Genomic DNA, 27,533 nt, shown 5'->3' on the forward strand with positions numbered 1-27,533 from the left:
AGATTAACTACTTTGTATATGACAAAACAAGATTAACTTTGGCATTATAACCCCTTCTTCTGGCATTTCAGATGAACCCCAAGTTTAAAATAAATAATTAGAGATTTAAAAACCAACCAAACATGTACATTTGTTTCTTGGTACAGAATACTAACTCATTGCCTGGTTCGTAAAAAGAAAAGATTACTTGTACATTTTGCAAAATTACAAATATGGTTCTTATCTTTAGTTATTAAAATAATCATGCTTTAAAAAATTTTTTTTAAATAAAAAAAAATAAAATAAAATAATCATGCCTGAAAATTAAGTCTTCCGAAAATATAAAGAAATATATTTTGTAGAGTTCTTTTAATGGAGACACTGAAGCAGTTGAGCTTTAAAATTAAGTGCAAAAATAATATCTCAGGTAACAATGTTAGATTGTTAAAATTATATTTTAATTGATTAATTTCCCCCAATGCCTACCCATTATTTCCCTTTATAAAATTGATTTCTATGGAAATATTTGTGCAGAACTAAAATCACGTCTACAGATGGCAACAAATTTAAGCTAAAACTCCCTTGTGTCTTAATGGCTTTTTCTGGTTAAATGCCTACCAAAAGGTAAGTATAAGATTTATTTCCACAGGAGATGAAATCAGGCTTTTAACCTGGCCAATTGCCCATATAAACAATCTTCAATGTTATTTGGTCATCATTTGGTAATTAAAATGGCAAATCACAACCATGCTGAATTTACATCCATGTGCCGAAAAGTTATTTAGCAGACAACTAGAGATAGAGGAAATGTCTCTTTAACAGATTCTTTTAAGAATACATCTACAGGAAGCATCCGGCTTTCAGTCATAAAAAAACAAGAAGCAGTTGAACAGTGGCACCCAGAGGTGAAAAGTATATTACTTCTAGAGATTTATATGGTTAACCGTCGTCTGGTTTCCAGCCATCCTTTTTGTCACTTCCAGATTCTTTACTAGTAATGGACCAGAAATCATTTTTTTCTTAGTTACATATCGAAATACCATATTTTAATGAAGAAAAATAAATGTCCTCGCTTTGAAAAAAGGACTCTACTTCTGGGTTACATTGCATATCAATTCCCACTCCCCTCAAAACAATAAGCAAACCCATGAACGCCAGGCAAAATACTTTCCAGAATGGAATATAAAGCCCACGCATCTACTTCTAGCCTAACCAACGTTATTAAGAAAAGCTATTTTTTTAAAAATAGTTCTGCTGACTACTACACAATTTCCACACACCCCATATTACATTTTTCCTAAGAACGTTTATTTGAACTACTGTATAGCCCTGTACTAAAATTATAACCCTGGGGAGATTTTAAGAATTTTCTATTGAACCCTCCCATTATCATGACAGCAGAAGATGGGAATGGAATGAATTCTAGTTGGGTGAGTATGAGCAAAGGAAATGAGAACTTTAAAAATAACAAAATCTATTTTGACTCAAATTAAAATGAACCTGCAATTTTTTTTTTTAATTAAAGAAGCTCCACACCCTTTCACCTGACAAGTAGCAGCTGCCTGAGCATTTGACTGGTGCTGAGTTCCTAAACTAACTGCAAGGGGGAAAAAAACAAAAAACAAAACACACACAAAAAAAAACAAAAAACCACCCTCCTCCTGAGTATAATCACCTTGGGAAGCCTCAAATAAACCTGAGTTTGTAGGGCCAGAGCAGGCCAGGTGTTTTTAAGAGCCTCAGAAGAAGACTCATTTCTGCCCTTGAGCTGAAGTGCACAGGTGTACTTAGCAGAGAGGGCCTTCCTGGCTGGTGGAGCCTAACCCATCACGGATTTTTCATCCATTACTGTGTTCCCATTACCCTTTGTCAGATGTTTTCTTCAAGATTCCACTGCTCCTTTTTATTTTTTTTTTTAAGATTTTATTTATTTATTCATGAGAGACACAGAGAGAGAGAGGCAGAGACCCAGGCAGAGGGAGAAGCAGGCTCCACGCAGGGAGCCCGACGCGGGACTCGATCCAGGGTCCCCAGGATCGGGCCCTGGGCTGAAGGCGGCGCTTAACCGCGGCGCCACCCGGGCTGCCCTGCTCCTTTTTAATCACCTAAGAAGCAACACTGATGTGACAAGCTCCAGAATAGGGCTCAATGTTGCTGATCGGCAGCTTGGGCCCGATGATGAGAAATGGGCCCCCCCCCCGCCCCCACCGCCCCGCGTAAACTTGAAGGAGGCAGGGAGACCTTGCCGGAGTCATTACCCGCTACCCCGGACTGGAAAGAAGAGGTGTGGCCCTTTCTAGGCGAATATGAACAAGCTCAACGTAATCTCACAGAGCCTGCAGCATTTCACCTGGGAAGTGAAGGCACCTGCCAGCGCCGCTCGATAGACACAGCGCTCCCCGTCCCGCAGACTGTGCGCCCGGCGGAGCCCCCGAGCGAGCGCGGCTCCTGTGCACGCCCCAGGGCTGACACCAAGCTCCCCCTTGGTCTCGTCCTCCTTCTTGTCCCTTTCCCCCCTTCCCTACGGATAGCGGTGTTGCCGCCTACACTGATATTCTGCATTTAGGGGCAGCTTCTGCGTGGCTGCTGAGTTGCCAGCACGCACAGCGCCCGCGAGCAGGTTGCGAGCCGCAGCGGGGAACTGCCTGCCTGCCTGCCTGCCTGCCTGTCTGTCTGCCTGTCTGTCTGTCCGCGCCTCCGGCGGCCAGGCTGCGGGGCTCTCGGGCTCCGCACCAGCCCCGCGGTCGCCCCTGGGCGATGCCGTCTCTGCAGCAGCGCGAGGGGCAGCAGCTCCCAGCCCCGGAGCAGAGCGCGGGAAGCGGCTGCGCGCGGCTCGGCTGGGGCCCCGCAGCCCTGCTCCCGGGCCCGCGGCAGGTCTGCGCGCCATCTAGTGGCTCCCCTGGGTCTGGGCGCGCGGCATCCAGGGGAACCGGGGTCGTGCGACGTCCTGGGAGCAATCCTGAGAGCGTGATCATAAAAAAATAATAATAAAAATAAAAATAATTAAAACAAAAATAATTAAAATAAAATAATATAATAATATAAAATAATAAAATAAAATACTCAAACGACAATGGAAGCAGTGGGGAAGGAGGCTTATCTAATAAAAGCAAAGGAAAAGAAGGAAAAATATATATATATACATTTGTAATATTATATATATATATATTAGCTCAAATAACTCTTGCAGGAATTTCACCACCGCTTGTTCAAGTATGAGCTTTAAGTCTTTGAAATGTCAAATGTGCTTCGTTATGTATTATGAGGAGGAAAACATGAAAAGGTTATTTTGCCGAATTCTTTTTTACCATTTTTTTCTTTCCTATAATGTGCCAAACTGGATACTGTACGACTGCTTTCATTTTACTTTAAGGGGTTATGATTCAGTAAGGCAATCCGAATGGAACCGAAATCCTTATTTTTTTCCTACCATCTAATAAATATATGTGTCTAAAAGATGCTGCTGACAAAAATACCCCACCAGCTACTGCTCCCTTCATCACCCCAACCCCATCTATTCCTGACATCTCCCAAAAGAGATGTTCTTGGCACACGCATATCTTCTGGATGAAAGGACTTCAAGTTTCTTCTTGGCCAAGTGATGTCTATTACTCGGTATAAGATCAAATTCAAAATACAGCTCCTGGAAAGCTATACCCCTGATGATTGGTGATCACTTCTTACTTTAAGGTTACCCGTCATGTCTTTATTCTTGTTATTGAAGTACAATTGCCATACGATGTTATATTAGCTTCAGGTGTGCAACACAGTGATTCAACAATTCTATACATCACACGGTGCTCACCACGGGAAGTGCAGTCACCATCTCTCACCTTGTTATTACAGTATTATTTACTGTAATCCCTATGCTGTGCTTTTTTAATTTTTATTGAAATATAATTAACATACAAGGTTATATTAGCTTCAGGTGTACGACATCCAAACATGTCTCATTTAATGTTGCCACTTGTCTGTGATTTCCTGTGATCTGTATGACCTACAGCATCTACCACAGTCCAGGAGCCTCTTAAGTGTTGAATATGTAGCTATGACATAAGATATATAAGATCTCTGTTAAGATCTATTAATAAAAATAAATTAATAAATAAATAAATTAATAAATAATAAATCTATTAATAAATACTCTGGTTATTTTACCCTTTTGGTTGGGTTATTGGAAATAAGTAACATTTATTGAGCCTTACTAAAGCAGGCCCTGTTAAGTACTCATAATTTTCTTATCAGACGCTCACAATAGCCTTATGAAATAAGTACTACTACCATCCTTATCGTGCGTGTGGTTCAGGAAAGCCAAGTCTGAAAGGTTAAGAAATTCACCCAGCTGACATGGGTAGCGAGAGATGGAGCAGGAACCTGATTTCAGTTTGTCTCCAGAGCCTGTACTCAAAACCACTGGGCTACACTCTACCTTCTATGTCGTTATTAAATATATGATACGCGCTTATCTTATTACTGGTTGCATTATATTTCAATGATTCGTGTTACACAAACTAAATAGTTATCATTTCATCCCATGTAAAACCAGTTCTTTTAGGTAGCTGCTAAAATTATTCAAGTTGTTCATATTTTTTACCATGTTTGTTCTTCAAAGAATGAGCTTACTATAATTAAAAGACTTGTACAGAGGAAGGAAAAGAAATTACTTTGCTGATCAAAGGACTGATGTAGGAAAATATGCAAGCTGACTGCATTTAGCTAAGATTGCAACAATGAAGTGGAAAAGCTAGGGGAAATGGGGGGATCTGGTAATAACTCTTTCTTTGTTTTTTCAGTTCACCTGACCTCTTCAAACATTCTAATTTAGAAATGCTCCTCACAGTCCTCAGGCTTGGCCTCATGAGTCAGCAAATCAGGAACCCCACAGGAGCCACCTATGGGGTTTCATTTCAAGAAAATTAGAAAGAGCTCCTAATCTCCTAAAATATTTAAAGATATTTAAAATTGAGTTCTTAGAGCATCTTGCCTTTGGCTTAACCAAAAAAGGGACAACACTAGTCATAATTACTCAAAACTGGAAATAACCTACATGTCCCTAGACAATAAAACAGATAAATAACATGCTAATTCATACAACGAAATACTCAGCATTGAAAATGATTGCACTAATGCCACACACACGCAACACAAAACGTCATTTTTATCAACATATTTTTTAAAGTCTGTTTTATTTTTTAAGTAAATTCTGCCCCCAATATGGGGCTCAAACTCACTATCCCAAGATCAAGAGTCACATGCTCTACCGACTGAGCCAGCCAGGACCCCCAACACAAAATATAATTTTGGGCAAAAGAAGCAAGACAGAATAATTCCACCCCCATAAAGTGCCCAAAAAGGCAACACTACACTATTGTTTAGGGATGCATAATTCAGATTGGGACACTATGGAGAAACGTAAGGTAATAATGCCACTGAAACTGGATGAGTGGCTGCCTCTGAGAGGAAAGGGAAAAATAGGAAGGGAGACAATTTCTGGAGGTCTGGTGACTCTTCCTCAAACTCTACAGTCATGCTACGTTCACTTTTCTATTTCTATGTTATATTTCACAATAAAAAATGTAAAATAAGCACATCTTATGATCATTCCAAAGATGCATCAGGAAAAAGAACACATTAAGCTTTATGCATCATTTATGCAGATTGGCAAGGAGAGGAAAGAAGAGCCGGCATGAAGACTAAATTCTAGAAGAAGGCAGTGGTTGCATTGTGAGCTCAAGAAGCAGACAGATCTGGATTTGAACTAGAGGCCGGCTACTGGCCAACTGTGGGCCCTGGGCTGGTGTATAAGCCTTTCAGACCCTGCACACTCTCCACCTATGAAACAAAGATCATGGGAGGGCCTCCATCACAGGGTCATTTTGAAGCTCCCACAATGTACTGGTTTTCATTAATTGCCCAGTAAGTGTTTTTTTTTTTTTTTCCTTCTTTCTCAGAGATTGGGGGTAGACGGGGAAATCACCACAGGGAGTAGAAAAGGAGAAAACTCAGAGACTGCACTCACTATATTTCCTTTCCACTCATCAACCCCTCACTCCTCAACCCCAACAGCTTTGAGACTGCTCTAGTAAGAGTCACCAGGGACCTTCTTGGAACCCAACAAACATTTTTCTCAACATCAGGACACTGTTCCTGAGCTGTCCTCTTCTCATCAAATCTCTACCACTTGTCAGGCCCTTGTCTTCCAGCAGCCTCCTACCTGGTCTTCTCCATTGTGACCCCTCCCCAATCCTTTCCCTGCACTTTAGCCAGAGTGTTTATCCTAACGAGTAAATCTATCCACCTCTTCCCTAGAGCCTTTACATGAACTTCTATGAACCTTAGCTCTGGAGAATCTGGTCTGTCTGTCCATCTTCAGGATCATCTATTGCTATGCTAACCCACCCAAACTCCCTTGCACTTTCTTGCCTTTACTCCCCCTGTTCTCTCCACCTGGAAGACCTCACCCTCCCTCCTCACCCTTCACCATATCATCTGCCTCACTTATAAATCTTTGAAACTCAAGACAAGTCTCCTTTCCACCCATCACATACCTTCTTTTGTCATCAGCACAACTCCTGATCATTCTTAAGGACTGCACTATTTGTGTGATGGTCTATATCCTCTTTAGGCTGTACACTCCTCAAAGGTGGACATTGTTCTTACCTTTGTACCACCACGCATCACAGTGACCAACAAAATCCTGCTTAAGTGAATTAATGAATTGTGCAAATAATCATTGCTCACTTCATAGTGTGACAGGACTGCATTGTCATCTTTTCTACTGTAATCTCTTACTCTTTCTACAAGGGAAGAAAGTAAATGTGTCATATCCTTGTTCCTTAGACTCTGTCTTTTAATATTTCTTGGTCTTGTCATAATTACTATATTTTCCACCTGATATTTAACTAATCAAAAACTTTACGAGTAAACTTACAAGTAAATTAAAGCTATTTGATCTTGTTCCACGTACTGTGGGTGTAAACGGATAGCCATAGGTTAAAATCCTGGCTCGACCAGTAACTAGCTGTAGACTTTAAATAAGTCATTCAATCCCAAGTTTGGTTTTCACTCTAAAATAAGGGTAAAAAAATCTACCCCCCTGGCTTTCTTGTGAGGCTAAAGGAACAAATGTACACAAAGCACTTATGCACATTGCCTAATACAAATAAGTATGCAGTAAGTATTATCTATTATTATTAATGCACAATTAAGACACTTGTGCACTTTGCAGACTTCATCATTCATTGAAGTGCTCCCTGTACTTTTCAAAACTGAGGGTCACATTGGTCTTAAGATAAAAGCCTTAATAACAAGAAAGATATTATATACATATATGTATATCAAATGAAAAACCCTAAAACGTGTGCTTGTATTATACATATATAATAAAACCTTATATATAAAATAAAATGTATGCTTATTTATATATATATGTACATATATATAAACAAACAGTATTAATACCTTGCTTATTTTATAACTGAAAAAAAATGTGAACTCTGGTAGTTAAATGAAAAATAAACAGATTCCACTCAGTAAATGCTAGAATTTTCACAATGGAATCTACATCATTTATTAAATACACATTAATCATATATGTTATTCTGGTGAAATATGCTTTAAGTACATAACATGAAAAATCCAATACCACAAACTTAACCTTTGCAATTGCTATTTTCTGTGCTTAATATTGCAATTCAAATCTGGTTAAGTTTTAAGTGATGGTTTTGAAGAATGCAATTAAGAACGAAAAAATTAAAATGAAGGGAAACAAAAATTCATTAGCTACAACTGTATGAGGAGACTAGCACGGCTTTTGGAAATATGAAGACAAGACCTCTGGAATTTATTCCCGATCTTTATTTATATTACAGGGATATTATATACTTGTATTTAAAAATCATTACTCTAAAAGGGAAGAGTCTGTTTGCTTTATCTCTGAAACTTACTTTCTCTCTCCCAATTGCCCCCCAAAAAGGAAAACCAATTGTGAGCCACTTTATTCAAAAAGAAGAATCTCATGACAATAGGATTATTATGACAAGCATTTCCCATACTTTATTCTTCATGCCCAGAATGACATTGGTAAGATAAGACATTTTAAAAGTCAATAGCACTTATTTTGAAGTTTAAATATCATGTTAAAAAAAAGTCATTTCCTTAAACAGGAAATGTATTAATAATGGCACAAAAGACAGTACCAGTCATACTATAGAGTACAATGTTTCCCTTCAAAAAAGAAAATAATACCCTTATCCTCAAAGGGTACTAATTCTTGAACAGTCATTTAAAAAATAAATACAGAGGGGGAAATCTTGACACCCTTTGCTTCACATTCGCATATATTTTGTTGCGTTCTGATCACGTGATTAACTAAAGATTTAAGTTGAGGCCATAAAAAATTTAAAGTTGCAACAATATTGTCTAGTTCTCACCAATCAAATAAGTTCTCTTTGCTTTATACATATATTTTTACACCAATATTTGCAAAACTATCGTATTTTTGCAGTTGGTTCATTCTGTTCAGCATTATTCCCCCAGAAAGCTTGGCAAAGAATGACTTATTAAAATACATTTTTAGAGACTCCTAAGGTTTTTAGCTTTACTTATAGGATAGGAATTTAAGATGAAAGCATTTGGTGCATTATTTAATTTGTATTTTATTTACTATTACTTTGGACTAGATGGGTTTGGGGGGGTGGGGATTTCAAGAAATGTAATTATACATGGGTTTAAAGTCATTGCAAACAGTAAATTTCAATTTCCTATTAGCTAAAAACACATACCTTACATTCTGTTTCAATTCACTGCCTACCTCATGTTTTTAAGATTGTATTTATTTATTTATTTTAGGTGGTGGAGGAGCAGAGCAGGGACAAGCAGACTCCATACTGAGTGTGGAGCCCGACAGGGGTCTCAATCCCACAACCCTGAGATATGACCTGAGCCAAACCCAAGAGTCAGACACTTTAATTGACTTGAGCCACCCAGGTACCCCTCTGGCTAACTCATTTTACCAACAGGTCAGATTTTCTTATTCTTACCTAAATAAGATTTCTCCATTTGATTATTAGGCAAAACTTTAGCTTTAATTTAGCCTAATAGCTAGGAGTGTGCGTGTAAATCCCTTTGTGTGTTGACCAGCTACTGGTCAATCAATGGCATTATTAAATCCATCCTGAAATACAATGAACTAGATTGTCTGTCCACTTCATAAAATCCATCAAAACACATCAAAATTAATAAGTTCGGGCCAATTTTCCAAACAGTTTTTCTGAAATAGCTAACAACCAGATTTTCTGGAGCCAGCAGACACTAGGATGGGACTTTCTCGGTGGATTGAGGCAGTTCATTGAGTCAGCATGTTTGTGAGTAAAGGTTACAGGAGGATTGGTAACCCAATGCAAGCTCCTTATTTTCCAGGGTCTGGATATACATTGGTTCCCGGAAACAAACCGTTCTTTACTTGCTAAAACTTTCTCAGGATCCAAGAGCTAGATTATTCTCTTGAAAATAACTTTTTACTAAAAACTGGTTTGAGGAGTGATTCAGAAATACTCATTCTTGGGGCACCTCGGTGGCTCAGTTAAGCGTCTGCCTTCGGCTGGGGTCCTGATCTGGGTCCTGGGATCAAGCCCCTCATCAGGATCCCTGCTCAGCAGGGAGTCTGCTTCTTCCTCTCCCTCTGCCCCTCCCACCCATTTGTGCTCTCTCTTGCTTGCTCTCTCCCTCTCTCTCTACCTCAAAATAAGTAAATCAAATCTTTAAATGATAATAATAAATAGAAAAAAAAGAAATACTTATTCTTCAAGTCTCATTTTTATGAGCAAAGAGAATCAGTTTGGGCTTGGTAATAGAAACAGCCAAGAGGGGATTTTTTGTTGTTGTTGTTGTTTTTTGCATAAAGCTAGAAGTTGCATAAAAATAGGAACATGAAAAGACGCATCTTTTTTTTTTTTTAAGATGCATCTTTTTAATGTGAATTACCTGAGAGTTGATTTTAACCAAAAGATGAACAAGGGAAAACACAGTAAGATCAGATCTGTCTTGCTAATAGACTTGGATTCATTGGAGTTGGGGGTGGAGGGATGGGAATCACTCCATTAGGTTGATTTAGTAAAAGCCAAGAAATATGCTCCTGAGCACAGCATCGATGTCAGATGACTCACTCTTCCACTGTTTCTTGAACTGTTTTATGAGCAAAGATGCCTATTACTTTGGTATGATTTGAAGGGGACTTTAAGCAATCTAGAAGTTCCTCAGCCATTCAAAAGACAAACAGACCCCAAATAAGCATTTTTTTCTGTCCTCAAGTATCTTCCTTATCAACGTGTGAAACTTCACCACATTTTATTAAAGTAAATAAAAGAGCAAGTCTGTATATTCTAAGGAGACAGAGACCATAATTATCTCGCAGTTCTGTTCCCAGGATAAGATTAGTGCCTGGCACAGAGGCTAATCAATAAATGTCTATCTGTTGAATGAACACATTACCTGACACTTTTACGCAAAGGAGAATTTCTTAATGTTGTTTGCTGCTTTTTAAAAAATCAATTTTCTTTCCAATCCATAAATGCTAGAACTTAAATTATTGAAAGGCGAGAAAAGGTGGAATTTCAGAATGAATAAAGTGTACTAATTCTTTCAGAACCATGGAAATCAGGGCAAATTTCTGATTTTGCAATTTTTTGGGCCAGCCTCCCTACAATCTAATAAATGAAAAGGATAGAATGTGTTGTCTTTTAATATATGAATTTGGCTACTTAACAGCAGAGTACATTCTTTATCATCAGAATTTTGTGACCCCCCAAATCAGTGCGTGGTAGTGTGTCCTGTCTTAATAAATTCCTATAAATCCTAATTCTAACCTTATTTAATTACACGGTTCAGGTGGGAGTGGTGGGTTAACTGACAAAAAAATAATTCCAGCACAAAGATTTTTCACTATCCCCTTCATGTTATCAGATTTCACAGTAATAATATTTACTGTTGGGCCTGAACATTAATACACAAAGAAGGACAAATAACTGAGGCTGGAGACATAAATTTTTTTTAGATAATTTTAATCTTTACAAAAATCCTTACATGAACACAGTTATTCCCACCCCCTACCCCCAAGGGCCTGTGGGCCTGAGTTAATTTGCATCGTTTGTAACCTTAAGTCTAAGTACGGTGTTGGAATAAAGTCAAATGCAGGGCTGTGTGCTGTTGTATTATGCCAACTATCATATTACCTTTTAAAGAGGGAAAAATTATGTCAGGTTTCATTTCAACACTTGAAAGAAAAGGCAATTGGGGGATGTTAAATTCAGGAAAGAAAATTGTTTAGTTGCATCTTTGTTAACAATTTGGAAGCATCCATTGTATTACTTCTGCAGTGGTATTGAGCTAGTTTTATTAAGGCAAATTTATAGCAATGTTAGAAATTAATACCACTCTTATTTCCTCCACTGCCTGACTTTATTGAATGCCATGGGGCATATTAATCAGTAAAGCCAAGTAGTGCATGAAATAAAAGTATAAATTAACCTGTAACATGAATGTAAAAGGGGCTTAATAAAATAGAAATAAATAACACTTTAATGATAATCAACCTGCCCTGTCTGAGCCAAGCAAAAATTGTGATAATGCCAAACACAGGGTCTAAAGAGCTCAATATATTTTTATAAAGTTAGACGGAACCAAGCATTGACATAGAAGTCAAAGTTGATAATTACGGCCACATAAGCCACAAATGATGTGTTGCAGGGATCCTGGTACCACCCTGAACAGGCCCAATCTCATCTAAGTTCCCACTTTGTGTCAGGTACTTTAGAAAAAATGATTGTCTTACAGGCTCCCTTGCCAATATATTCTGGGTTGGTTTTTTGTTTTTGTTTTTGTTTTTAGATTTTATTTATTTATTAATGAGAGACACAGAGAGAGAGAGAGAGAGGCAGAGACACAGGCGGAGGGAGAAGAAGGCTCCCTGAGGGAAACCTAATGTGGGACTCCATCCCCAGACCCCAGGATCACAACCTGAGCCAAAGACAGATGCTCAACCATGAGCCACCCAGGCACCCCCATTGTGGTATTTTTTTAAAAGTATAGTATATGGCTTTTAAATGTATTGATGTAAATTGTATTTTCTTCAAATTTTTAAAAAAATATTATATTTTACAAAAACTTTAAAAATCTCTTCTCTGTCTATAATTAGGACTCCCTTTTGCTTGTTTCATGTTACTGTACCTTTTCTCTTCTGGATCAAGTAAAAGTTTTAGTATCAATATTAACATAGTATATATGTAAATTTTTTCAGAAAAAAAGATATACCAAACAACACTTAACCTATAACTGGATGATACTCTATTTCCCTCCAAAAAGTGCTTGCTGTGAGTATATAATTAAACCAACATGGGAACCCTGGGTGGCGCAGCAGTTTAGCGCCTGCCTTTGGCCCATGGCGCAATCCTGGAGACCTGGGATCGAATCCCACGTCGGGCTCCCGGTGTATGGAGCCTGCTTCTCCCTCTGCCTATGTCTCTGCCTCTCTCTCTCTCTGTGTGTGTGACTATCATAAATAAATTAAAAAATTTTTAAAAATAAAAATAAAAAAAAATAAACCAACAATAGTACCACAGTGTAAGACACCCACAAAATGAAATTCAAAGCTTGTTTGAAATAAATAGCCATAGAGGGATGGCTGGGTGGCTCAGTCGGTTAAGTGTCCAACTCTTGATTTCTACTCAGGTCATGATCTCAGGGTCCTGCTCAGTGGAGAGTCTGCTTGTCCCTCTCCCTTTGCCCCTCCCCCTGCTCATTCTCTCTCTCTCTTAAATAAATAAATCTTAAAAAAATAACAAACACAAATAACCATAGAATAATATTTTCAACTCTTCACGGAGAAACTGACACAGCCATAGCTTCAGTCTAATCTCTCAATCTACATTTACAAAAAGACATAGGAGCAAAGAGATGGGCTTGTAACACCTGTTATTTTTATGCAAGCATCCATTAGCTTTACCAGGTTGATGAAAGAACAAAACAATATGTTGATATTTAGAATAATAAAATCTGTTCCCAAATGCAAGATGTTATTATTAATATTCATGGAAAGAAAATATCCACACACAGCTCTACATGGACTTGTTCTCCTGGATTTTAGCATTGAGTATAATAACCAAGGAAGATGATTTAAAAAAAAAACTGTAAAGCATATTCTAAAATTATGTGAACAGCAACTTTACTTTTTTACGAGATTTTATTTATTGGGGCACCTGGGTAGCTCAGTGGCTGAGGGTCTGCCTTCGGCTCAGGTTATGATCCCAGAGTCCCAGATCCCTGGGAGAGCCTGCTTCTCCCTCTGCCTATGTCTCTGTCTCTCTCTGTGTCTCTCATGAATAAATAAATAAATATTTTTTAAAAAAAGTATTTTATTTATTTATTTGAGAGACAGTGTGTGAGCATAAGCAGGGGTAGGGGCAGAGGGAGAGGAAGAAGCAGACTCCCCTCTAAGCAAGGAGCCCAACTCAGGGCTTGATCCCAGGACCCTGAGGTGATGACCAGAGCTGAAGGCAGACTGAGCCACTCAGGCACCCCAAAGATCAACTTTAAACTATAACTTCTTTATTTTGGTTTCTAATGCTGATGCTAAATCAATTTGATTAAATCTTCATGAACCCTGTTTCCTGTCACCAAATCAGTCTCTCTGGAATATTATTCTAAACCCTCTAAACCTTCTGAAACCCTCCCTGGCTCCCTCTGCCTCCAGAATAAAGATCTAACTGCTAAGCTGCATATCAAAACTTCATGATAGTGTCCCACTCCTTGTAGGTAGCCAAGGTTCCTATGCCCTGATCTGTGACCCTTTCCAATTGTGATCCTTTGCTTATGACCTAAGCGTCATAAGTGCTTCTGCCTAAGGGTCTTTCCCTCTCACCACAACTACACACTACAGCCCCACCCTCAGCCCCATAAAATTCTTCCCCACCTTCGAGGTTCTACTCAAATGCTACCCCTCTGAAACTTTTCTGGTCACTCTGAGACTGCTCTTTTTGAAATTTCAGCATGGAGGGAACCAGAAAGGTGGATCCCCAGAATTGTTGATCCATCAAAGAATGTTAAGTCTTAAAGTCTTTTGACAAAAAGAAAATTCTCTTAATTTTTAAAAAATTGCATGTGTTGTACCAACATTCAGTGTCCCTGACAATGAACAGTTAGTTGATGCTTGGTTTTAAGCTATTTCTTAAGAAATTCAAAAATTATTCAATAGAAATTGTTTAAATTTATAAAACCCTTTTTGACATCACAATGAAACATCATACTGTGAAGTGGCTTTTCTGATATTATGGACAAAATCACCAATGCAGGTATTTGAGTACCACTCTAGAGTTTCTTCCCCTCCAATAGAGCAGAATAATCTAGAATGGGCTACAATGTATAAAATGTATGCCTAAAGACATTACAATGGCTTATTTAGTGAGCAAAAAGTCATTCAGATATTCTATTATTTTATGGTACAGAAAACCTACTGACCCAAGGATCTCATCAAGAATAAGAAAACAATATTAAAGGCCACTGGGCTTTTGCATTTTATTAACTTCAAAATTGAAAATTAAGTCTGAGTCATATTAGAACACCAAGTGATTGTGATGGGACTTCCCCTCACTATCACAGTCTCAAGAATACATCAGTTGGTATATTTTAACTTTTACACTTTATTTCGGGGGGGGGGGATGTTATAAATGTCAAAGAACAGCTACAAGAAACTATATAGGGATTTTGGCTGATTTCATTTTCTGAAAAAATTCAGAATAAGATTTTCCCTGGGTTAGGGGCATCTGGATGGCTCAGTTGGTTAAGCACCTGCCCCAAGCTCAGCTCATGATCCCAGGGCCCTGGGATGGAGCCCTGCATGGGGCTCGCTGCTCAATAGGGAGCCTGCTTCTCCCTCTCCCTCTGCCTACTGCTCCCCCTGCTTGTGTACTCACTATCTCTCTCTCTCTCTCTCTCTCTCTCTCTGTGTCAAATAAATAAATAAAATAAAATCTTAAAAAAAAAAAAGATTTTCCCTGGGTTAAAAGACAGGGAAGAAAATTCTTGCTGCCAAATTGTTACCTATCAATTATTCTTAATGGGATCATAATTTCATATAACTAAAGAATAAAAATTGACCCTCTGCGACTTGAAATTATAATAGTCTAGCACGTGGTGATGATCTGAATTCTAAACATCTATGTTATAAATGTACATAGATTGTAAACATCTTTGTTATAAATGTAAAACAACAACTATAATTATTATTATAATAATCATCCAGTCAGAGAAACTGCAAAGCATAAAACAGTATGGGCTCCCCCTGCTGTTTCTACTGCTAAACTTAACTAACATTTCCGGTTGCCAGGGCTTGGTGCCCTGATTTTAAGGCTGATTCATAAACAAAGGGTAAACAAAACAAAATTAAAATGCCATTATATCAATAAATCAGTAGGTCGAGAGGGAAAGGAGAAATGAGATCGTCAAGGCCTTTAGCGTAATAAGTCAGCACGTACATGAAGGTGAGCATTGCCTGCAACTCCAAGAGCTAGACTAATGAGCTTCTGGAAAGCATCGAGAATGTCCTGCCACTGCATTTAGATAAAGAAGTTTAGGAGTGTGAACTTCCTAGGGAACTTTTTCAAATTTGAAAATCATACCATGCCCCTTGGCAAGTGGGACATGGTGCCACCGTCACGACTCTTTGCCAGTGCAAAATGGAAACCAGCCCAAGCCCAACAGGGTACACTAAGGGGATTATTGTGGAGAAGTCCTAATGACATTGAACAGGAGGCTAGCCTAACATCTTGTCCAAGTGAGATCCCCGGCCTCCTCCGTGATGGTTGCTTGGAGTTCTGGAGGCTAATGAGGGGAACCATCTGTAGCACTTTGCTGGCAGATGTGTCCCTTTCTCATACTGTGCCAGAGTCTCCTAATGAGGAGGTCTGTGGTGGGCTCCAGTATCACTCTGTGAGGGAAGACTGTGCAATTTAGGAACCGTGTAATCTGGAGGCCAAACCAATATCTGATTATGTGTATATATGCATTTCAGGTATGCCTTGTCTTTTTAAATGTGAACATCGGAATGTGTGACTGTATTTATAGCTTTCTTTTTTAATGCTGTCACATTCAGGGACGCCCATGAGTAAAAATGATAGCCCATGTTTGTTTCTTTTGCAAAAATTTTATAGACTGTTTCAAATGAAAGAAGAATCCAAATTGAGTGACCCGCTTATTTGCTATCACTATTTCAAAGTCATCAGAGAAATCTCCAAAGAGGAAAAAAATACACACACACACACACACACTCAGGTACATTTTCCTTCCTTCCTTCCTTCAACTGTGTTCATTTTGCAATGTACAGTTAATTTCTAACTTTACAATATCAAAAAAGTAATAAGAAATTAAACGCGAATGATAAATCTTAAAATCTTTACGAGTAAATTTCAAATATGATGGAATGACATTTCAAAGCATTTACGCGGCAGCATATGGGAAATTACATAAGGATTATAGTAGGCATCAAAATATTTTAAGGCGACCATTACAGTTTCAAAGATAGAACTAATCACAAACTCAGCATTTAAAATAAATAGGGCAGCTCTGGTGGCTCAGCGGTTTAGCACTGCCTTTGGCCCAGGGCCTGATCCTGGAGACCAGGGATCGAGTCCCATGTTGGGCTCCCTGCGTGGAGCCTGCTTCTCCCTCTGCGTATGTCTCTGCCTCTCTCTCTCTCTCTCTCTGTCTCTCATGAATAAATAAATAAAATCTTTTAAAATAATAAAATAGTTAATACTACAAAACTGTTTTTAAAACAGCATAAATTATTTTATCCTGCTGTAATTCTCAAAATTCCTTTTTTTTTTTTTAAGATTTTATTTATTTATTCATGAGAGACACACAGAGAGAGGCAGAGACATAGGCAGAGGGAGAAGCAGGCTCCTTCCAGGGAGCCTGATGTGGGACTTGATCCCAGGACCCCAGGATCACGCCCTGAGCTGAAGGCAGATGCTCAACCACTGAGCCACCCAGGTGCCCCTAATTCTCAATATTCTATAACAATTCCACTCCATCATTCACTTCAGTTTCAATTAATCTACCGTCATTGAAAGAGCCTTCTTAAAATTAATTTTTTCCAAGAAAAATAATAATAATACTTCTTAAAACTCAAAATCATTTAGATAAGCTCAGCTTCCATCACAAAGAGATATAAAAGAGACTCCGAGGAGACCAGATAAACTAAAGATTTCAAGATTTTTAGCTAGGGCTTTATTATACACCGAAAGTTACAGGATACTTAAAACCAAAGAGAATATGTCTACACTTTAACTTGGTTGATAAGAAGGTTAGATGAATTTTTAAGAAAAAATATGCAGCTTTTAGCAAAAGTGCAAAGTAAGCTCAAAGTTCTAGTTTACGTAAATCTCACACAGCAGCAGCATGACCAGCTAGCTATTTTACCATCTGAGGTCTCCCATAGAGAAAATTTTAAATGTGTTTCCCCAACAGCAGAGTAACATTTTAGGCTGCCAGGTAAGACTGTCATGATAATTCATTCCTAAAACCTCCTCTTAAATTAGATCTGCCTTCTAAAAATATCATTACAAGAAATTTTGGTTCAGATTATCCTTATTCTCCAGAACTGAGATAGATCTACAAATGGCATATCTTTTAATAACAAATTCTTTATTTAAATTTAATTTAGGGCAGCCTGGGTGGCTCAGCGGTTTAGCGCCGCCTTTAGCCCAGAGCCTGATCCTGGAGACCCTGCATGGAGCCTGCTTCTCCCTCTGCCTGTATCTCTGCCTCTATCTCTCTCTGTGTGTATCTCATGAATAAATAAATAAAATCTAAATAAATAAATAAATAAATAAATAAATAAATAAATAAATAAATAAATAAATAAATTCAATTTTGTTGGACGCCTAGGTGTTTCAGTGGTTGAGCATCTGCCTCCCGCCCAGGGCGTGATTCTGGAGGCCCAGGGTCGAGTCCTGCGTCGAGCTCCTTGCATGGAGCCTGCTTTTCCCTCTGCCTGTGTCTCTGCCTCTCACTCCATGTCTGTCATGAATAAATAAATAAAATCTTAAAAAAAAATTTTTTTAAATAAATAAATTCAATTTAGTTAACATAGTGTATTATCAGTTTCAGGTGTAGAATCTAGTGATTCATCAGTTGCATATAACAGCCTGTGCTCATTAACAAATGACATTATTTAAAAGTTCTTTACAAGCTTCAGCTTGTTTTCATTATAAATTCCACATCGAATATTAGTACTAATAATTGATTTTAGCAATAAGTAATAGAGTTATAAACACTCCTGCTATTTAATGAAAGAAATGGCCCAGCTTCGGGTTTTATTTATTAGCATCTGAAGTCCCTCCATAGCCCTAGTAAGATCAGTTATAGCTTAATTAAATGAGAAAAATGGCCTGCCAAAGATTCTTTGTTCTTGAAGTACCTACTGTATGTTTGCAGTTTTCCTGCGAATCCTTATAACCTATTGCAACCCGAGGATAGATTGGCCTCCAAGCTTAAATTTACTTCATATCCCCAACAAAGCGTCTTTGGCCTGAAATTTGCAAATATTTTTTTCATAATGTAGCAGCTGCAAATACCGTGTGAAGAGGTCTCTGTTTTATTAACCATTTGCGAGTCGTTCCCCTTGGAGGGGCGGGGGCGGGGGCGCGGGCGCGGGCGCTCCCGGGCGAGCTGTGCCCCGTGACCACAACGGGAGGCGTTCACTTACCACCTGTGCGTCTCGGGCGCTGCGGCTGCGACGAGGCCCTGGGCGCCCACGTGTCCCAGGCCCGTGTCCCAGCGTCTCCACCGACGGAAAAGGACTAAGCGGCCTCGACAGATGCAGCTGCTCCATCGCCGCGGCGGTCCCGGCAGCAACGTGCGCGCGGCTCCACCAGGGCGCCCGCCACCGCCTGCCGCTCCGCTGGGCGCGAGGCCGCCCCGACGGGGCACCGGGGGCCGGGGGGATCGGGGGGGGGCGGGGGGCCGGGGGGGCGGGGCACCGGGGGCCGGAGGTCGGGGAGGTCGGGGGGCCGGGGGGCGGGGGCCGGGGAGGTCGGGGGCCGGGGGGCGGGGGGCGGGGGCCGCCGAGCGGGGCGAGCGCGCGGCTTCCCTCTCCCGCCACCAGCCGGCGCCAGAGCTCGAGGGATGCGCGGGGCTCCCGGCTCGGCGGGGGACGGAGGGAAGCCGGCTCTCGGCCTCCGCGCTGTCGGAGAAGGAGAGAGAGACACAGAAGGAGAGAGGGAGACAGACAGAGGGAGGGAGGGAGAGAGAGAGAAGGAGACAAAGGGAGAGAGAAAGGAGACAGAGAGAGAGAAAGGGAGAGAGAGAGAGAGAAAGAAGAGACAGAAGAGAACAGGAGAAAGAAAGAAGAGACGGAGAGAGAGAGAAGGAGAGAGAAAGGAGAGAAAGAAGAGGTGGAGAGAGAGAAAGAGAAGGAGACAAAGAGAGAAAGGGAGAGAGAAAGAAGGGAGAAAGAGAGAAAGAACAGGAGAGAAAGGAGAGAGAAAGAAAGAAGAGACAGAGAAAGGGACAGACAGAAAGGGAGAGAGAGAGAAAGCAGAGAAAGAGAGAAAGAAGAGAGAGACGGGGGGGAGACAGGAGAGAGAAAGGGAGAGAGAAAGAAAGAGACAGAGAGAAAAGGACAGAGAAAGAATGAGAGAGAGAAAGAAGAGAGACGGAGAGACTAAAAAGAGAGAAAGGGAGAGAGAAAGAGAAAAAGAGAGAGAAAAGATACAGAGAGAGGGAGAGAGAGAAGGGGAGAGACAGAGAGAAAGAAGAGAAGGAAGAGAAAGAGAAAGAAGAAAGAATGAGAAAAAAAAAAGCAAGCAAGCAAGAAAGAAGGAAAGAAAGAAAGAAAAGAAAAGAAGAGAAGAGAGACAGGAATCCCTGGGTGGCTCGGCCGTTGAGCATCTGCCTTCGGCCCAGGGTGTGATCCTGGAGTCCCGGGATCAAGTCCCACATCGGGCTCCCTGCATGGAGCCTGCTTCTCGCTCGGCCTGGGTCTGTGTGTGTGTGTTTCTCATGAATAAATAAATAAAATCAAGGAAGGAAGGAAGGAAGAAAAGAAAAGAAGCATCATCAAAGAATTTGAGGGACACCTGAGTGACTCTGCTACTCTGCGGTTGAGCATCTGCCTTGGGCTCAGGGCCTGATCCCCAACGAGGCATCGAGGCATCGAGCATCGAGTCCCATTGAGTCCCGGGCAGGCTCCCTGTAGGGAGCCTGCTTCTCCCTCTGCCTGTGTCTCTGCCTCTCTCTGTGTGTCTCTCATAAAATACATAAAATCTAAAAAATAATAAAATAAAAAATAAAAAGAATTTGAAGTGTTTATTTTTTTAATCTAAATAATAAACCTAGAAGTCTTTTTTTTTTTTTTCCTGTACCGACTATTTACTATGCATATAAAGCTGTAAAAATTTTTCTGGTTATATAATGCTCTGTTAACCTAAATTAAGTGCCTTATTATTATTATTATTATTATTATTATTATGCCTTTAGCCTAAGACGGAAATGTCCAACATTGGAGGGTCACACATGAAAAGCGACTCTTGTGCCCCAGCTCCTGGTTCACTGTGCCAAGTCCTGGCCAGGAGGGCTGCCCAGATGTGCCACGTGCTGGTTTTGGGGGAGGAGGGCCTCCAGGTGAGAGAGGAAAGGGCACTTCGGCACCCCAATGACCGAGATGCGCTGAGATACAGGTCGGGCTAGAAGGAATCGTGCACGAGAAATGCCAACATCTGCTGCCCTGGAAAACCCTGGTTTTCATCTGAGCAATCTTCACATCTATGTGGTACGTCTCACAACCAGAAAATGACCAACACCGATTATTTTGGCAAGAGAAGGAGAATTTAGACAAAACTATAGTGAAATGTCATAATTTTCTTTTTTTTTTTTTTTTTTTTTTTTGAACTAACATGATTTTCTGAAGCAATACTTTTTAAACTTCCGAATGGTCTAAATGGCTGGGACTACCCATTCCAATCACCGGCCTGTTACCCACTCTGCCCCCCTCCTGTCCTCCAGGGCAGGGGAGGTGAACCATCTGGGGCTGGGAAGGAAAGAACTGGTTTCTCGAAACCAGCTTTCCTCTGCCTTTCGTGGGCAGAAAAACATCCAGCTTTCCTGCCCTCGCCCTCACACTCATTCCTCAAAGAATACACGCTCAGCTTTATCTTGGGTGGATTTGCTTCACCTCCAGGACAAATGAGATAACCGTGTTTTCTGTACTTAGAGGCCTGTCCCTCTCTGAGCCAAAGTATACATGTGGTGCCTCAGACTTGCAGTTCTAAACCCTTCCTGAGCTGACTTTTTTCCTTGGGGTCTCAGTGAGTCATTGCCCTTTCCTCTCCAAATATGGTCCCAGAAATGAACTGGGACAGAGTGTGGTCTGTTATTACCAACCGATGTTTGTTCTGGTGGCTTTTCAGTCTTCCAGTCGAAATCTTTACACACACTTCCCTAACGACACCTGGGGGACTTTGATGAAGGACGGACTCCTCAGAAGGTGGTAATAAAGTTTTGAGACTGGCAAAAATTCTGCGTAGCAAACCCAACAGAGGAGCTCAGTGTGTCTGCAGGGGAATAGGGGGTCGGGTTTACTCCTTGCTCCTGCTGGGCCTTTCCAGGAGACGTAAGGACAGGCTCATTAACCACGGTTTGGAATGCCTTGATCTTCATGCTAACTGCAGTTGTCTTTCCTTACTTTCTGGCCTTGACCTATAGATGGACTGCATCAGCTGCTACCGAACCCAGCAGATTCCTAGCACGAGCCCAAGTCCTATGCATAGTTTAATTCATATTCCGCTCAACATGCCCGTTTTATTTCCAGTGGAAATTGCTCATTTAATTGCACTGTACGTTTTATGGGGTATGCCCCAGGCTGCGTTCTTTATGCTAGGCATTTCAGTATTTATGGGCAGAGCTATCCCCAAAACTTCAAACATAAAGTAAAACCAGCAAAATATGCTCTCCTCCAGTTCCATAAATACTTTTCTCCGGGTTCATTATTTTTTTCCAATGAAATTAAAGGAGTGTGTTAAACCTGTAACATAGACTATTGCTTGGCGTCTCCAGGGCTGCTTTTGTCCTTCAGATTCACATGTGATACAGCTCTGCTTTCCTGCTCAAGGATGAGACTACAAGAGAGCAAGAGTGGTCCGTTCGGTGCATGGGCTTGCTCTCTGGTAACAGAAAAGACTTCCTCTGTCCACAGTCTGTAGAATGTTCTTCCATGAGACGAACCTGATTTTTGTTTTGTTTTTTTTTTTAATGAAGGTGCCTGCTTCTAAGTGACACCTACACACAGTAAATAAACGCTCTGGATTACAGATTTAGTGGATGTGTTGCACCATAGGTCTAGTTGGAAGAAATAAATATGTATGTCAGCCTTCTCCCACAGGTGGTTCCTGCATTTGGGGGAAAGCACAGACAGACATGATTTTACCTAGATTTTACCTATAGAATATCAGAATAGATTCCTAAAACTACTCAGATACTGAGGTTCTTCTGTTTTACTAAACCTATGATTGCTTTTATCTACTATTGTTACCCAGGGAATTCCAGAGATTTTGATAAACACTTCCAACTGATTACAGCATTGGCGTGATCCTTCCTGTGTTGGTTGGGATTCAGGGAAGCAGCAAGCAGCTGAAAACCCAAAATACCAGTGGCTTAAACAAGACAGAAATTCTAGCACTCATTAGGATAGTTCACATACTCTGGCTCTTCTCCCATTGGGGCACATAGTAGGATTGTACTTCCCTACTCTCTTTGAGGTTAGGCATTGTGATGTGACTTACATTAGCCAACGAAGCAACACGTGTTTTCACACATGTGAAAACATAGGTGTTCAAGTGGAAGATTTGAGTATACAATTGATTCCATTCCCTTTGCCTGTCTTGACACTAGTGGAAACACTAATGGAAGCACTGACTGAAATAAAATGCTTCAGGGGCACCTGGGTGGCTCCATTGGTTAGGTGTCTGCCTTTGGCTCAGGTCATGGTCCCAGGGTCCTGGGATGGAGCCTGCACCAGGCTCCCTGCTCCGCAAGGAGTCTGCTTCTCCCTCTACTTCTGCCTCCATCCTTCCCCCTACTTGTGCTTTCTCTCTCTCTCTCTCTCTCTTTCTCTGCCAAATAAATAAATAAAATCTTTTTAAAAAGAGAATGCTTCAGTGCCCTTGATGAGCAGCTCCCCCTGCTGACACGTGATTGGACAAGTGATATGATCAAGAAATAAACTTTTGTTGTGTTAAGCCACAGACTAAGTTTCTTTCTCACATAAACGTCAGGGTGGGAGGGCCCAAAGTGATATAATGACCTCTGGTTTTAGGGACCCAAGCTCCTCTGTCCCGCCGTTCAGGTGAGCTAAGCCATGTGCTCGGGTTCTAAATGTCCAAGCAGCAGGAAGCTCCCAGAAGAGGTCTCCCTTCCACTCAGATCCCCTTGTCAAGTGGCTCCATCTAGAGCAGCAAGGGACAGATGAAAGCTAGCTGAGGCTCAGCCAAACCTTGTGGGCTGTTTCACTACCTAAGAGGAGACAGGGTGCTGCTGCTCTGCTCCTCACTCTCAAAACGTCTTTTTGTAAATAGAGGCTGGTGACAGGATTGCACAGCTCCCATCACGACCATCTTTTACAAAAATGCAGAAGTAATTAGAATATTGATCAATGTGGATGATAAGAGATCAAGAACACCTGAACTTATTTTGTTGTTCGGGAGAGGTTGTTTTTCCCTTCCCCAATATCTGTTGATAAGAAATTCTGAGACAAGCTCATTTATAGCCTTCAACAAGATTTGAGATGATACTGTTTGTATTAATTCCATGCACTTGTTCATCTGGCTGCTTTTATTTTCTCTATTTTTAAATGATTTTATTTATGTATTTAGAGAGAGAGTGTAAGTAGCATGAGGAACAGAGGGAGAGGGACAAGCCGACTCTGCACTGAGCGTGGAGCCAGATGCAGGGCTCCATCTCAAGATCTCGAGATCGTGACTTGAGCTGAAATCAAGAGCTGGACACTTAATCCACTGAGCCACCCAGGCGCCCCTCATCTGTCTGCTTTTAAAGAACACCAGGGCTGCCTGGCTGGTTCAGTCAGTGGAGAATGCAACTCTTGATCTCAGGGGTGTAAGTTCAGGCCCCACATTGGGTGTAGAGATTACTTAAAAATAAAATCTTAAAAAAAAATCACAAAAATAAATTTATATTATCTATATCTCACTACCAGTCCCAGAAATACTAGAAACAGGGATACTGAGTTTGGCTGTACATTCATTGTTGCTTACAAAGACAAGAACTAAAGAAAAATAGTCAATGTGATCAATTCTCTGAGGCCTTCTTTCCCAACGTGTCTGAGCTGAGGCTGGCAGCAGGAATTCGTGATGCCATCTCGTATGCACACCACAACTGATCCAGCTCCCAGCACAACCGTTGCACAGATCTGGGGAAGCTGGCCACAGAAGAACTACATCACAATGTAGAAAGAGCCTTGTTCTTTTAACAAAGTACTCAGTTCAAAGCAAAGTGAAAAGACTTTTTGTTTGCTCTCGCTTCACATCTAGGTTCATTTTCGGTCTCCTCCTCGCTTTGTGTAGAAAAAAAAATTTTTTTTTTAATTGTCAAAAAATGTTTCCTAAGCCTTTTTGGTAAACACTACACCTCGGCCAGGAGGGAGCCTGACTCTCCAAAGAATTTATGCTCTAAGATGCGGGGAGAAGAAAGGCAGACCAGTGGGTGTACAGCAATTTTTATTGCCGAATCAACTATCGAAATGCAAATCCTAAGTAGACGTGGGGCAGGCAGTAGCAGCAAGTCAGGGCAAGTCGCACTCCCTTTTCACTCTCCTTTCCTGACCTCCACTTCTCTTCCTGCTTCCTGGCCTTGTTTGTATAGTGGGAAATCTATTGTCCATTGGTGGAGTTCCAGTATGCCTGAGCATGTTTGTCAAACTGGTGGGGCAGGCCTTGTGGAAGCCTGATGGGCCTCTGGCAATGAACTCAAACTGGGTCTGCAACTTAAATTCAAACACATCCAGACAAGTCTAGCAAATGAGTAGGGGGAGGAGAAAGCCACATGTGTGAGATGCACAGAAGTCTCCCAACAGAACTCCATTTTCAGGGAAGAGCAAGAGGCTTATCTGTATGAGCAATGACTGATGTATTTTCCCCTCTTAAAATAATCCTTTTTTTAAAAGATTTTATTTATTTATTCATGAGAGACACAGAGAGAGAGGCAGAGACACAGGCAGAGGGAGAAGCAGGCTCCACGCAGGGAGCCTGACGTGGGACTTGATCCCAGGCCCCCAGGATCAGGCCTTGGGCCGAAGGCAGTGCTAAACCGCTGAGCCACCCGGGCTGCCCAATAAAACCTTTTTTAAATTATTATTATGATTGAAGCATACATAATTGACATATAACATTATATAACTTTCGAGTGTACAACATAATGGTTGGATATTTATATACATATATTGCAAAATGATCAAAAAATAAGTCTGGCTAACACCCATCACCATACATAGTTACAGAATTTTTTCTCTTATGAGAATTTTTAAGATTTACTGTTAACTTTCAAATATGCAATACGGTATTATTAACTGTAGTCACCATGCTGTACATGAAATCCCGTGTAAGTTCATAAAATGTGTGCTTTGTGACTCCCTTCACCCATTTCACCCACCCCCACCCCAGCCACTGGCACTAATCACGCTAACTTTCTCAGCATCAGTCCAATTTTAGTGTATGTGCTGCCGAAGCGAGCACTCAAAAATAACTCTTATGATTGTTTTTGAGTCCCAGGAAATTGGGACACGGGGTCAGAATCTGTATACCCGGTGGGACTATCACTGTTGCAGGCCAGAGCAGGATTTGCTATCAGATCAGAAACAAGCCTTAAGGGTGCCTTCGTATACGTCAGAACAAGATGCCCCGCATCAGAGGCTGGCCCAGGGAGACACCGGGGGCAGGTAACTGCGGTTCAAAGCCAGACAACCACACATGGAGGCTCTGATTGGAATGACGAGCATGCTATTAAGCCAAAGGACTCCTGCATGGGGTACAGCTACCTCTCCTCCCCATAGGCCCCAGAAAAGATATTTAGAAGTGATGGGAAATGGAAATTAAAAAACCATATGCCCAAAACCCCAACACAGAGCTCTCTGATTACAGGCCAAGCACATGGATTAAGCTTAACTCAAAATGAGTTCTCTCTTTTCCCTGAAGCCCAACTAACATCTTGGCATCTTCCATTGCTTAAGCCAACTAGCCTCATGGGATAAGAGACCAAAGTAAAAAATAGCCCAAATGGTGACCTGAAATCTGACCTAACAAACCCTGAGAAAGGAACAGTCAGAGGAGACGTGGGGGAGACCTGGAGAGAGTGAACTAAGACTGCCTGGTCATGGGCTTAACCATCATAGTTCTCAAAGTGCAAGTTTAAGGAGCTGCTATAAAAAAAAAAATTTTTTTTTTGAGGTGGAAAAACAATTAGGAAGCCAAAAGTACTGTGGAATAAATCAGCACAGTATTCCAATACCACAATCCAAAAAGAACAAAAATGTTAATCAGAACTTAAATATTAGGGACACCTCAGTGGCTCAGCGGTTGAGCATCTGCCTTTGGCTCAGGCCGTGATCCCGGGGCCCTGGGATCAAGTCCCACATCGGGCTCCCCACAGGGAGCCTGCTTCTCTCTCTGCCTGTGTCTCAGCCTCTCTCTCTCTCTCTCTCTCTCTGTGTCTCTCACGAATAAATAAATAAAATTAAAAAAAAATAGAGGAGTGACAATTTCCTGGAACACATCCATTTCTTAATTACTTAGCTGACTAATCCAATAAAGTCTACATTTACTAAACTCCAAGCCTATAACCAAGAATTTTTTTTCTTTTGATGTATCTTAAAACATTTTAAAGCACTTGCTACAGTCATTTTATGTAGATTTATTAGAAAGTTTATGGAATGGAATGTTACTGCTATAGTTTTAGTAAATAATAAAATTACTGCAGTCTCTTAACAAAAAGTGATATAAAAATAATAAAATGATTCATCATTCTTCAAGTGGCAGATGGCCCCCTACATAGAGTGGTTTGACTTATGTTTTCTTCTTTTTTTTTTTTACTTTACAATGGTGCAAAAGTGATACACGTTCAGTAAAAACCAAATTTTCGATTTTGATTTTGCTTTTTTTTCTGGGTCTAGTGACATGCAGTATGATACTCCTTTGTGATGCTGGGGGCCACAGCCCCAGCTCCCAGTCAGCCCTGCCACCGAGGCAGGAAACAGTTGACACCCTTACAAAACCTTTGGTTGTACCCACACAGCCATCCTGCTTTTCACTTTCAGCACAGTAGTCCATAAATTACAAGAGACATGCAACACTCTGTTCACAAATAGGCTTCATGTTAGAGGATGTTGCCCAGTGGTAGGACAGTCTAAGTGTTCGAGTGTGCTTAAGGTAGGTGAGGCTAAGCTGTGATGCTCAGCAGATTAGGTGCATTAAATGCATTTTCGACTTCAATGGGTT

The 27,533-nt window shown here is 40.8% G+C and overlaps 1 long non-coding RNA gene across 1 annotated transcript in view; it reads right to left on the reverse strand.

Annotated features, from left to right (window-relative positions):
- Positions 1–18,902, reverse strand: part of LOC112668159 (uncharacterized) — a 32,616-nt gene extending 13,714 nt beyond the window's left edge. The window contains exon 1 of the long non-coding RNA XR_003141527.3: positions 18,740–18,902. This is a non-coding gene — a long non-coding RNA (uncharacterized LOC112668159). The remainder of the gene's footprint in view (positions 1–18,739) is intronic.
- Between the last annotated feature and the right edge of the window lie 8,631 nt (positions 18,903–27,533).

This window comes from Canis lupus, chromosome 36 (assembly GCF_003254725.2).
Source record: "Canis lupus dingo isolate Sandy chromosome 36, ASM325472v2, whole genome shotgun sequence".
NCBI lineage: Eukaryota > Metazoa > Chordata > Mammalia > Carnivora > Canidae > Canis > Canis lupus.